General features: G+C 38.3%; 1 long non-coding RNA gene across 1 annotated transcript; it reads left to right on the plus strand.

Moving 5' to 3' along the window:
• The first annotated feature begins 1,915 nt into the window (after window positions 1-1,915).
• On the plus strand, window positions 1,916-12,568 carry LOC110474743 (uncharacterized). The gene is made up of 4 exons (XR_002466156.3): window positions 1,916-2,040; window positions 7,442-7,496; window positions 9,612-9,722; window positions 12,549-12,568. It is a non-coding gene; the product is annotated as an uncharacterized LOC110474743 (long non-coding RNA).
• Window positions 12,569-14,143: the final 1,575 nt, after the last annotated feature.

Here is a 14,143-nt window from a genome sequence, read left to right on the forward strand (position 1 = left end):
CTTACTCACTCACAGCTCACATGCATAATCTTTAGCACCTTTTCTCTACCCTTTAATGGGTTCTGACCAGCTCTGACCAGCAGTAGTGTTCAAATAAGACAGCGTCCAATTGTACAAGAAATATGTAACTATCCCTCTTTGTGCCAATGAGTTCTGCAGCCTTGGTAGAGCTTTAATATTTAGGTTAACTGCTGACAAGCTGGGTAGGGCTTTTATTCCTGAATTTTTGATGACCACAACGCAGTACCTCTATCTGGGCCAGGTGTAGGATCCATCTAATGCTGTCAGTGGAGAGCAGTCACATCCAGTCTCCACTGACTCCCCTTTTAAGACTCCACTGACTGCAGCTGGAGCCCACACAACTGTCTCAGATATACATGTAAAAATCTCATGCCCTTGATGTTTTTTGATGTGGACAGAGAGCATCCCACCTCCCTCCCTGCATCTGAAGGATACAGGAATGCTCTGGGCCTTGTGTCATCCTAAGATTCATGCAACATGGATTTAGGGAGCTCATCAACATTTAGGGTTGCTGCTATGACAGTATGTAATTTTTAATGCTGACATAACCTATGCTGTTTGCTTCCTTGAGTTAAATAAAAAATATCCCATCTGCCACTGCTCTATTATCAATTATGTGTAGCCACAAGCAATCTAGAAGGATTTGCCACACCTGTCATTGGAGCTGATTTGTGTGCATTGAGTGTCAGTAGGAGAAGTGTTGCGGATGCCCCGCCCTCACTAAAACATACATATTTGCAAGCAGAGAAAACTGAACCTTAGAGCAAATTTCCAAGTCTTTAAATTCCTGCTCGAGCCCTGTATCCCAGTCCCAATTTAATAGGTTCCACTAGGTCATGCACAGCACCACATTGTTTCAGGCCTGGAGTAATTGAATGGCAAAGGTGTGGGCAAGCCACCAGCTGTTACAGAATTTCTGAGAGACAGAGGTCATGATTTATGTTTGGAATCAGGTTTGAGCTACCCAGTCAGACTAGGCCTGATAAGCAGCCTTGATGGGGTCTCGAAGCCTTTGATGCAGTGAGAATTCAGTTGTGGCGCACAAAGAAATTATGTTAAGGTAATTACAAAGTAATCAGCTATCCGAGCATGAATTAGAGTAGAGCTGCAGTGTGAAAAGTCTGACCACCTTAAGGAAAAGGTAAATAATGTTAGTGTGCCAATCAGAGTGTCTTTGTAACTGTAAACTATGTAGAAGCTTATATAAACTGCCATCTTATCTCGAATAAAGGGAGAACGTTTGATTAACTACATTGGTTCAGACCTGCATTTGTCCTGTCCAGCTTCCTGTTTTCCTGAGATTCTCTGGCTTTTACCAGCCAAGCAAGACTCCAGGCTTCTATGTTTGCAGGTTCTGCCACCTGAGGGGAGGAAGTAATTTAGGGGTATCAAACTGATCAAAGCTTTGTGTCTCTTTTTGAAATACCTGTGGCTCCTGATTCAACACATGTTTTATTCAATATTCATTCTATTTCTTTGTGACTTCATGCCATAGCTTACTTGTTTCTGTGCTACCTTCACAGGGCTGTGTTCTTTCCAGAGTTTTTTACTTGCCTGTAGTCCGACCACCTGGCCATAGTGCTCCCACAGTTAACCACCCCAGGGACTTACTAGACATCACCAAACCACCATCTGACCTACAAAATTTATGGCTGTTATAATATACACTGGTTGCTGCATATTTTCCTTATTAAAAAAAAAATAAAATCCCTTTTCTGTTCAGCTTCTACAACTCTAAGCAGGGAATCTGCTCTTCTCTTTTAAATTTTCTTTGAATGCCATTTACCCATGATTCTGTTAGGAATAAAGCATAGTTAAGTGAATTTCTTTTGTCTCTGGTTTATATAAGCAGAATTAATATAATTGAGATGGGAGTATCAAATCTAACCTGCCTTTCAATTTCTTTCAATTTAGTTGCATTAAAATTACCCTCTGTCATTGGGAACAGTTATGCCAGGTTTATATGCTAAGAAGAGAAGCCAGCTTCAAATGACAATTTCCTACCACAAGAACATTTCTGTAAGTACTAAGCATCTTTATTATCATTAATGGAATTTTCTTATTGACGTAAATTTCTTTATATCATTCTGGAATAAATAAATGCATTATTCATGAACAAAACCCTTGGATGCACCCCTTTTTTTTTACACAATTTGCTTATAATATTTTAATTTATAATCAATAACTGTCTATATCTTGGTGTTCAAATGAGAGACTATTTTTGGCTCACAGGCAGAAATTGCACATCACTTAATTCTGCTCTAATAATATTTGAGTCATTTAGGGGAGTAGTCATCTTGACAAAAACTATGCAGTCTTATCCTGTTGTGGTATGAGGAATTCCTTTCTAGAGATGTCAAAGTCATCAGAAGATGTGTAATTAGCAGCATTGATAATTTTTGTTCTTCATATTGTTTACACTTCAATAAAAATCTTTGCAAGAGCTCTCCTTAACCTGTTAACAAAAGTTATAGGCAGTAAGATCATATGCATGCAAAATGAATGTTCATTCTATTGTTTTCTCTGGTTTTATCTCTGAATCCTATTTCCTCTGAACTTTGTGATTTCTAATCTGTTTACTGCTGTGGTAAATTTTCTCTTTTAATTACTTTCTTTCTACACAGCACAAAGACATCACTGAAAAGCTCAATGCAGAGAAGCTTTGCAGGCTATTCTAAGATAAAAACCCTGAAGATGATCCAAAATCCAGCGAAGTCTGTGAAAAACCTCCCTCCCCCTGTCCTTAGAATCTGTCCCAAATGAGGTGCTGCACTTTTGTGCCAGACTCCCCACTCTCCCCAAGGGAAACAACAGCAGCTACCTGGCTCCAGCTTTTGTTCCTCTCCCAAAGCACGGGAGAAGAGATGGCAGCAGCTCAGCTTCTCACTGAAACAATCTAAACAATGAGGCCAACATGTTTATGCAGGAATGTACTGAGTGTTTATATGCCAGCCCTGTTCTTAGAGACTCTCACTGTAAGAAAATGAGAAAATAAAGTACTTAACTGTGCAAGTAATTTCAGCTGGATCCCATTATCCATCTGCTAATACAGTGCAGCCGGAAAGCTTTGTCAATGACAGATTAAGGTCAAACAAATGATCATTCCTACACACTCTTCTTCCTAAATGTATTTTTCTTTTATTATGTTGTGAAATTCTGATCAAAAAGCCTATAATAATATTATATTAGTACAAACTCCTTGCAGTGAAGCTACAGCAAGTTTCTTGAATAACATTTGAGTGCAGAATAGCCAGACAGTATATTTAAGACAGGAACTCTGGGCTCAAGAGTTTGCAAGCCAAAAAGGCAAAACACGGGAAGAACTGCACAAAGGAGATGCCGTTGTTTCCTTTTACAGGGGCAGAACCAAAGCAGAGGGCTTGTGGGAATGGGCTATGAAAGGACTGAAGGCATAATACTGAAGAAATAATAGTGGGAACTTTAAAGCCTGCCTCTGGTATCAGGGTGAGACTGAAAATCCCCCATGATGTGCTTAAAAATATTTTCCCCAAACTTCAATTTGTGCTGAATTTTTTTTCAGAAGCACTTCTTTAAAAGATAAAGCTGTTCAGACAGTCTTGAAAATCCTAACCTGCACAGCTGTGCACACACACAGACTACATGCAACTAAAGATAAGGTCTTAGTGTGAAGTGTTAAGCAAATCAATCTGTAGGGACTGCTTGCTCTGTAGCCCAAAATATAACACATCAGAGACAGGAAGGTAATTAGCAGTATTTAATTTTATGACTGCAAAGTTACCCAAGGATAATTTAGGTATGTTTTGGATTCAGCCACAGGTCTTAAGCACTAAATAGATAAGCCTTGTTCACTCAGGCATACTGCTCAAGTGTTTTAAATCTTTGCACAAGCTGTCTAGTCTTTAACCGTTGCTCTGACCAGGAGAAAAATGCCCTTTCTTCAAAGTCAGACTCAGAATTTGTAAATCGAGGATGATAACACTGACCTTATCTACTGATGAGGAATGCTGCCTGGACTGCTGGGTACCATTATGTAAAGTACAGATGTCTCACAAATTCTTGTGTAATGGAGTGAGACGGGTGATGCCTGCCTGCCTCCTCCCCAAGAAGCTGCTTTGCACAGAGGATAAGACCTTACTTATCTTGGCCCACAGCAGCTGAGCCCTGGTGCTCCATCTCTGCAGCACATGGCACAGGTAGGAAAAGCTATGGTGTGTCACTGCCTCCTCAGGGACCACGGCAGAATGCCAAGAACACGAGGAATCATGATTAAAAAAACGTTTTAAGCAACACTTTTGAAGGGGAGAGGGGGCTGTTAAAAACTGGAGTCTGCTACAAGTAAAGGCAGTCAGGAAGAAATTCCGATTTTTTGAAGATAGTCCAGAAACTACTTTACTACTCTTCTCTACTTAACTTTCATACTTCCTGGCAAAAAGACAAAAAAAAAAAAAAAAAAAAAAAAAGTAGGAGAAGTGATATCTGACTTTTTAAAGAAAATGCCACACTGTGAAATATTTTTTTTTCTCACACTAAAAAAGATTTTTCAAAGGAGATGCACAGAGTTGTGAGTGTCTACTAATTTAGAGCATACCACAGGAGGTGAAAATTCACAGCAGGCAAACAATTTTAATGTATTTAGATACCTAATATATGTGCCTATTTACCTTCACTTTTATCTTAAGAATTTCACAGATGCTTTCTCTGTCCAGCATAGGTATATTTCAGCTGCAGTAGTGAATGATCAGCATTTTTGTAAAAAGGGTCAAGGTCTTTGAAAAGAAGAAATCAAGGCTCTCTGAGAACCAGAAACACACAGTTGGTGATCACTAGTTAGATTGGTTCAAAGGGCTGAAATATGATATTTACAGAATAATATTTACAGAATAACCACATTCAGAGATGACACCAGTTTTTTTAATATGCCACAACAGCACAATTGTAGCAAAATGAATTAGCTAAAAAAACCAAAACCAAAGTCATAGAAGCACCATTCCTAAAATCTAAGGAAGTTTTTCTAAGTGTCATGAACTTTTAAGTAACAAAACAAGGTTTCATTTAATGGGAAAATAATAATCCGACTTAATTATATCTGGCCCCAAGTGGCTGAACCTCTGTCATGGAAAGATTGATATTGATCACAAACTGCAGTAACTTCTCCCTTAAAGTCCAGCACAGATCTATAGCTAATGATGCTGGCTCCCCACTTATGAGAGGCTTCCTATATGAAATCAGTTTATTATGTCCTTAAGTCACACCTGAAAAGCTTCCAATACAGGAACGAAATTTAAAAGCACATCCAGAAAATTAGCCAAAAACTTGTTGGATTATGGATTGGATTGTCTATTATTTCTGAAGGATTATTTTGACCTATGCATCAGAATAATAGGGCAATAAAATGTGGGAGTTCTTCTTGTACTACTAAAATGTTACTCCCATGTTAGGTGTGTACTTCACATGTTCTTCACATATCAGTGAGGTTCCAAAACACTGATCCCAAACTATAAAATTTCAAATTAGGCAGAGTTTTTACTAATTATTTGCTGGCCTGAGAAGTCATTGAGATATTATTGCACTGTATCCATCAGCAAGCATTGGGAAAGTGGGATCTGTATCCCAGATTGAAGAAAAATTAGCTCAGACAGGTGATGAACCTGGGGACTGCTTCCAATTTGTGCAGGATTTGGTAGAAAATGCACAACAGTGGATTCACAGATTTCAAGGACTGCCACACTCAAACTTTCAAAGATCCTGTACTCAGCAACATAAATCACTAGATTATCTTCAAAATCATGAGCTATGCGAAATAACAGACTCACCATTACTTTTACTCATCTTTCCAGTTTAGAAGTGACATTTAGAGCTAAGCAGATGATTTCAGGAGCTTTGGCTTTCAGCAAAAAGGAGAACATCATGAGACATCATGAGCAAAACAAGACAGTTACTCAGGATCATGGCCTGTTCTTGTTATTCATAGCATGTTTTCCCATGAGTATATATCTTGTTCTCAAAGTTACTCCCAGTGGATCTCAAAGCACTTCCAAGCCCTTTAATGTGTCTTTCAGCAGCAGCCTTTGCTAAAACTTCCACTGTTACACTCCAGTTGTGTCTGCTTCTCTGGATATGTGGACCTGGGTGGTAACCCCTATTCCATAGTCTCTAGCCTGGGCACACTGTTGGCACTGATGTGCAGAAGGAAACCCTCCTCTGGAATGAGGGACTTTGCCCACATCGTGCCTTGCTTCCCAGCCAGACAAGAGGAGCACCACCAGAGAAATGTACCCCTGCTCCACATTTGTAATTAGCTTAAATGCTGATGTAATATCTAAATGCCATTTAGACAGCATGGAGCTATTGACTTAATGAAAAGTTCAAATTCCTTTTCTCTCATACCCTGCTGGGAGTCACTGTCTGGTGTCATTTTCAGCTGCAGTGCTGGGCAGGGGAGGTCTCCTTACTCAGCCTGCCCCTCCTGCTCTTCCTTCATCCCTGAAGGAAGCAAACCCACCTGTTGCATGAATCCTGGTGATTCACTGCTGGGAATTTGCACCATCTGTGCTGAGCCGACACCACCCCGCAGGAAGAAACTCTGCTTCTTGCAGCACTGGTGCTGGTGCACTTGGCATACACACCCGAAAATGACTCACTGCAAAACCTTCAAATGGGCAAATTATGTGTTGAACTTGGTTGTCACAGCTCTCAGCTCTGTGTTTCTTGCAGAGATGAAGTGGTTTAAAGTGTTATTAATACATTTGTCTTACCTGAATAAAGAATTTGTCTTACCTGACTAGGGATTTACTAGGCAGAGGTAAATAAAATGGGGTGAAGATCATGCAGGATGTCACTAGAAGGAATTCTGAATCCCAGGAAACACCTGCTGCTGTCACCCCAGGAGAGAAGGAAGATAGACACAGACCATCGAGGCAATGTGGCTCTCCCCTCTGGTGCACGTTTTATGTGCTCTGCTCCTCTCAGTGCCCCTCATCCAGGCCAGTCCCCAGCCTTCCTCCCCACCCCAGAGGGATGGTGCTGGCCACACTCCTCAGCCTCCCAGCTGTGAAATCACCTGGAAAGCCTGTTCACTTTGCTCACTTTATGACTGTCAGGACCCTGCTATTCAAATACTTACTATACACTATACTATACACCTTGTATAGTATAAAACCAGTGGCACCTGCTGAAAACATGCATTTGATCCAAGCTATACTCATTTAAAAAGACTCTGCTCATTTTATACTTTTGCGTCTTGCTACAGAAGTCATCCAATGGCATCAGCAAAGGATTTTCTCCCCAGAAAAATGTTGGTGCTTGCACACATAAAAACAACTGAATCTGACCAAAATTGCTAGTAGCAAGGCCCATTTAAATGACAATATTTGTTAGCTCTTTAAAGAGCATTTCATTAACGTTCACAACTATAATTGTAGACCTTTTTTTTTTACAGAAACACGGGAACTGGTTTTGGCACTGACACAAGGAAAAGTTTATATGTTCTAAAGGTAGGTTTGATATGGGTAAGCAACAAGATAATTTGTAAAATTAAATGTTAGATATCAATGTGGTTTTTTTTAGTATTGGAAAAGGTATTTTTAATTTAGCTAAGAACAAGAGAAGTGCAACAGAAGGGGGTTTAAGTTGTATGCCAGGTCACTATTTTTGATTGGCAAAAACTTATCTATTGTGGTTAGCAAACTGTACAGCAAGACCTTATAGCTGTGCTGACAGTTTTTGGTAACTAGAATGGTTTTCCCTCTCTCAGTAAGCTTACTTGAGTGTGCTTACCCTTACAACAAAAACTAGCAGCATTTTCTCTTTTATAAACATGATGTATCCTCTCATTCCCAAACCAACATTTTCATCAGTCTCCAATCAAACAAAGCTCAATATAGAGGCCCCCGCAGGTAAATCTCCTTTCTGGGTGATAAGCAAGATGCCATTTTTATAAACCAATCAACAAAAAATTAAATCATCTTGCTAGCAAGTCCTCAATTCTATCTTAATATTTTACAAATAAAATCCCACCTGGAAATTTCTAGGAAACATCAAGGTTTTTATTTTTGTTCTTATTCTGAAATGTAATTTTTTTCAGATCAATTAGTTCACACTGAACCCATGTACCAATTATGCTTCATTATGTTGCTTGTAATGCTAATATGCTAACTAGTGTAATGAAACTTTCACAAGCAATATAACTAACTGTGCTCATAATTAAGGCAAAACATGTACCTTTCCCAGGCTGCCAAAATACTAACTGCAGGCTTCTGATGTGAGAGTTATCATCTGCCTCAGCAGCAGCCCCCAGCTTGTGCTTCCCCTCATTGATTGGCCACGTGTGGGGCAGTACATGATCAGGATGATCCGTGCCTCCAGGCAGGACATGCCTCCTTCAGGCACTAATGAAAAAGGAGATACATGACTTGACTCCTCCACTCCTCTGCCAGGAGATGAAATATGCAGCATGAGAGGGAGTCAGATCATGTGCTAAGTTAAAGGAACACCTGTCTTCTTCCACTGCTGATTACTAAGGCAGCATGTCTGCATTTTGTGTGCCATGTGTGCTGAAAATGGAAAAAACCTCTGCTTTGGCCCTGTGCCTTAATGTGAGAGAGAGAACCAAAAGGGCCAATCACCACAAAACATTCAAGTTTTACAGTTAACCTCCCCCTCCTCAGCTTTTAAGAGCCCAAAGTGATGAGTACAAAATCGATGCATTGATGCAGTTGGGGACCCATCTGGTCAGCACCTCACTAACAAATTACCCATATGTGGTGAAAGCACACCTACAGCTCGTGGTGCATCAGCACCTGCCACCATGCCTGGAGCCCCTTCAAACAGAACTGCATGGATGTGGAGAGGAGGCGAGCATAAGCCCTCTTCTAGAGAGCTGCCTCCTCTGGCCCTGTCCCTTCCCTACTAGTCCCTTCCTTCTCCTCTGGGAAAGAAAGATGCTCTTTCTTTCCTTCCTCTTTTCATGAGGAAAGTGCCTATTTTCATCTTTTCCACAACTACCCACAGAATGGTAATTTTTCCTTCACTTAGTGTGCAAGTTCCTTCATGAATGTGAGACAGACTGTAATGAAGCAAACCAGAGAAATCTAAGTACAACTTCATTTTAAGAGCAACTACAGTATTTAAGGAAAATTTCCTTATGAGATTTTGATGCTGCATAAATGAAAATAAACATAGGGGGCAGATGCAAATGCAGGTATCTAGAGCTGTACATAAGACAAAACTCTAAAACCTAAAAAGATTGAAGATATCTTTGATGATGACTTAACATTGCCCTAATAATTGGACCAAGAACTTTTAACTTGGTTATAACACTTATGGCATATAAATAAGCATTCAGATTTCCATGATTCTTGAAAATGTGTCATCTTTTTGATTTTATCGGCTTCAAAAGTTTGCAATTAATGTCATTAATTTAGCCATCGAAGTCCAACCATAAGTTTTAAATTGGAAGATGTTGACCTTGACCTCCTTATTTCAATTTCACCAGCTGAAAAGCTGAGATAACAATATTTACCTATCTCAGTGTCTTATGACTGTTAATTTCTGCTTCTGAAGTGGCTTGACTATGGAAATGTCATGCCTTGATGCCATCCTTCTTACAGTGAAAGTTAAAAAGACCTTCTTGTTGCTGGACATGCAAGAAGCAATCAAAAGGAAATCATGTTGGACCCATAGGATGTTTCCAAAGAAAATACAACCACACAGAAACATCTGTATCCTTTACTGAATTAGTAACAGACTTTACGTGGAGTTGTAAAGAAAATGCAGGCAATGAGAACAGCACAGGAAGGAGCTACTGCCCTCTCCATTTGGCACTACTTGTTAACTAGCACTGTAAAGGGGGTCAGCAGGACCCTCCATACCTGCCCTCTATGGCAGAACATGCTCTGAGCAGGGACAACTCTTCAGTTCCATATTCTACATGCACACGGGAGGGTATGGGCACTAACAGAACTGAAATGGAACTGCAGAGGATTTACCACCATAATGCAGTCAGAGTTAGCTACTGATTTACCCCACTAATTACTTTGCCAGAAAATTAATGGAAATATATTTTCTTAAGAAATAAAGAATTCTGGAAGAATTCTGATAAAAAGGGATGAAACAGAGGGAGCAGGATATTTAAAATTGCTTAAATGACTATGACATGGGAGGTATGGTTTCTAAAGGGGAATGTTTTACAGATAATCTGCTTTCACTTGAACATCTCCTGGGATGAGTCCCATGATGTTTGTGATTTGTGAAAATCACATTATGAAAACACCAAGAAACAATGGAACCATTGGGCTAGATAAGCATCTGTTTATTTTAACTTGGCAGTATGAAAATTTTAATGATTTCAGGATAATATTAAATAATCTCATTGGAGAACATTGCATTTCTGCAAAGATGAAGATGAGTATGATCCTATTAGAGACAAGGAAACCTAATAGATAATGCGCACAATAGGGAAACAATAATAGCCCCACAGTTATTCTGTGAGTTTCTAAAATGTTTTCAAACCACACAGATCTTATCAGGATACTAATTCTTTAAATCACTTAAATACATGCACAAAGCTTTTTCCAAAATATGTAAGTATATTTGTCTTTCTGGTTATTCACATGTTTGCATAGTCTGGTAAAACACCAGTTAACACCAGAGAGACCAATTATCTCAGGAAGAGGTGGGAGAGGAAAAATAAGAAATTCTCTTAGCATGACTCATTGCAAATACAAGGAATCACATTTCCAAATATAGGGTGTTATTATTTTGATACTGTATGAAGAAACAAATACAATCTCTGAAATCCCATACTAAGGCAATAAACTGGATTTGTATCCACATGGCCTTTCTGGAGACAGCATTGTATCTCAGTATCCTGGTTTATATTTAAGATTGTAGAACAAATATGTGGAGAAAAATCCAATGCACTGATTATAATAACTCTTTGTCCTAAAGTGCTATTTGTAATTTTCTGGCCAGTGTTCATTTTGTTCTAAAAAGAGAAATAGTTCCAAGATGACCATTTGTAGCCCTTAATGGAGCTAAACCACATGGACTCGGATTTTCCTAATGGTCCCAGTAGGCAACCACACCCTATACCCCATTTGCCTAATTGTGTAGGTATATGGACAAGACATTTGAACCATGAGTCATTTAAATTTGAGTAATGCCAAAAATAAAACATCTGTATATATTATATTGTATTGCATTATATTATATTATATTATATTATATTATATTATATTATATTATATTATATTATATTATATTATATTATATTATATTATATTATATTATATTATATTATATTATATTGTATTGTATTGTATTGTATTGTCTTGTATTGTATTGTCTTGTATTGTATTGTCTTGTATTATATTATATTATATTATATTATATTATATTATATTATATTATATTATATTATATTATATTATATTATATATTAATCTGCTGCATTTGAGTAGTCTGCAATGCAATTTCAGCATCTATAAAATGGCTATGACATTCACCTTTTCAGCATGAGATATTTTGCTGAAACCTTTCATTTAATGCAAGCTAAAGTCTAAAGCACTCCAAATTGTCACAGGAGAGTTGATAATAAAATAAGATGGTATATATTAATAAATTATGCCAGCAAATTATAGATTTCCTCTTTAATTTCTTTGCTTTTTGAAAATATTTGTTTCTGCTTTTATACCAATATTTTGCCAGTACTGGACTGCATTAGATAGCAGTGTTCAATCCCCAGTTTGAATTAGACAAAACTGAAAGAGGATTAAACCCATAATATTTCAGAAATAGAAACTGGGTCACATATTAAGGATTTCTCTAGGGTTTATCAGAAAGACTAAAATTAGAATGAATTTATCACTGATTTCCTTACAGTTTCCTGATGCAGGGCAACAGTAGGGATAGATGGACATGTATCTGGGCTACTTCCAAGACTTGAATTCAAACATCATCAGAAACTCTATCAAACAGCAATGTCCTCGGATCCCAAACTTCCCAGAAGTATCATTATTGTTATTCAAAAACAAAACCTCAAGGGTGGAGAGGCTTAAAGCTCTCACAGCCATGCAGGAAATACGTAGGAGTGAACTCATCAGAAGTGCAAGTGTAGACATGCTACATGCTTTCTCCACATGGAATGGCAGCAGCAGGCTTACTCATACCAGCATCAAACCAGCCTATTTTTGGATGCATAATTTCACAATAAAGGGTGAGAAATAATTTTAGGAAAATGTGAAGCAGATAAATGGCTTATCCCCTGTACATAGAAATAATTCCTTTAGGGAGGAACAAAAGATTTTGGTATAAAAAGCCCATTACATATTTATTCTAGATACCCAGCTGAGGGACACATTTTCACACATATATGTAGAGAGTCTTCTGTTCCAGTTGAGTGCAAAAAACAGATAAGTGTTCACAAATAAATTCTCATCCAGTCAACCCCACCCACAGCCCCGATGACCTGATAATTTTATAATTTAGCAATAGAATATATACAGGATTATTTTCCCTAATAATTTTTAATATGTATTAATGTCTAGTATTGTGCTATTTTGGAAAAAAAAGATATTAAAATACAGAAAAATAAAATTAAACTTACAGTTTAAGAAACATTTTTCTCTCATTCTCTCAATCTTTTTTAGCCTTCTTCCAAGAAAAAGAAATCCACTGACATTTCAAGCCATGGCTGTTTCCCCATTATTATGTGGTTTTATGTCATTTTAGGAAATAATAGGCAAAGTTAAAAGGAAAAAGAATTATTTTGAAGAGGTGATTTTTAAAATCTACTCTTCAGAGATGGAAGATTCCCAGACAAAGATTTTATGTAAATCTCTGGTTTTCATCAATAAAGCAACATCTGAACAACAACAAATTTTCAACAGTTTTCTCCCCAAAAAATTCCCTAAGACAGAAATTGAGAGAAATATGAAAACAGAAGTTCTGTGCTGAAGAATTATTGAGAAGCCTCAAGGATCTTCAGCAACACAGTCTACAGCAGCATATGTTTGAAAAGAGCAGCTCTGTGGGAACTAGAGCACTCCCCATCTCCCCCCTCTTCACTTGCACAGCCTCCTCCACTACTACCTACCACATTCAAAAATATCAAACCACACATAAAAGCAGACCATTAGCATATTTGGTGTGCCTTACTAAAGCTACATTGCTTGTTCTCTACAGTCTTGAGGAAGTAATCAAAAAGATTTAAGTAGCTTCCATAGTTCCAGTGAAGCTGAACCCCACCAGGCAGTGCTCAGGTGTAGCTGCCCACCTTCCAGGTGCTCCTGGCAATCAGGGAACTGCCCTACCTGCCCAGAACTAGCACAGTTTACCCTGAGAGACCTGCCTGCTGCTAGCCACTGCTGTCCTCAGCGAGCTCAGCACTGAGCTTGCAAGTTTTGACTAAAACTAAGTTGTGATTAGCTAGACCCAAGACCACGCCTCGAGGAAGTATTCCTTTTCTGGAAAGGGCTATGCTTTAGATTTCAGTGCAAACAAAATACAGGTTCATACTGGAAACAGAACATTGATTATTTTCAGTCATAGCTAGTAAATGAAATTAAATTAACTGGTATTACATTTATACCCTTATGTCTCTTTATTGTATTAGCTGCACAGAGAAACCAATAAGCTGGTACTACAAATGCTTTAAACAGCATTTAATTTGACTGAGCAAGTACTGGAAAATACTAGCAACTGAGACAACACTAACATTTAACAAGATTGTTTCTAGCATTTTTTATTCTCTGGCTCTGCTCTCTCATCATTCAGCCCAAGCCTTTGGTTTCTAGGAAACATATTGCAACTTCCAGTCATAGCTTCTTAGCAGCTGTTACTATTCAGGTCAACCAGGATTTCACACCAAGTCTTGGCCAGAGCTTAGGAAAACTGAGACTCCAACCTTTCTCCTTCCAAAGGACTTTTTAAGTAGGGAAGTCTTAGCAATTGTTGCTGAATCTGTTAGTTTATAGATGCTCTTCCAACACTCTGAATCAGGTAAATATGAAACAAACTCTGTCTCTCTTTGCCTCTTTATAGTTGAGAGGGAACATTTTCTTAATCATCTGTTCAACTTAATTCTTTACCTTGAATGCCTTCTTCATACATACCTTGCCAACAGTACACCACTGAATGTTTT

This window comes from Lonchura striata, chromosome 1 (genome assembly GCF_046129695.1).
Source record: "Lonchura striata isolate bLonStr1 chromosome 1, bLonStr1.mat, whole genome shotgun sequence".
Taxonomy (NCBI): Eukaryota; Metazoa; Chordata; class Aves; order Passeriformes; family Estrildidae; genus Lonchura; species Lonchura striata.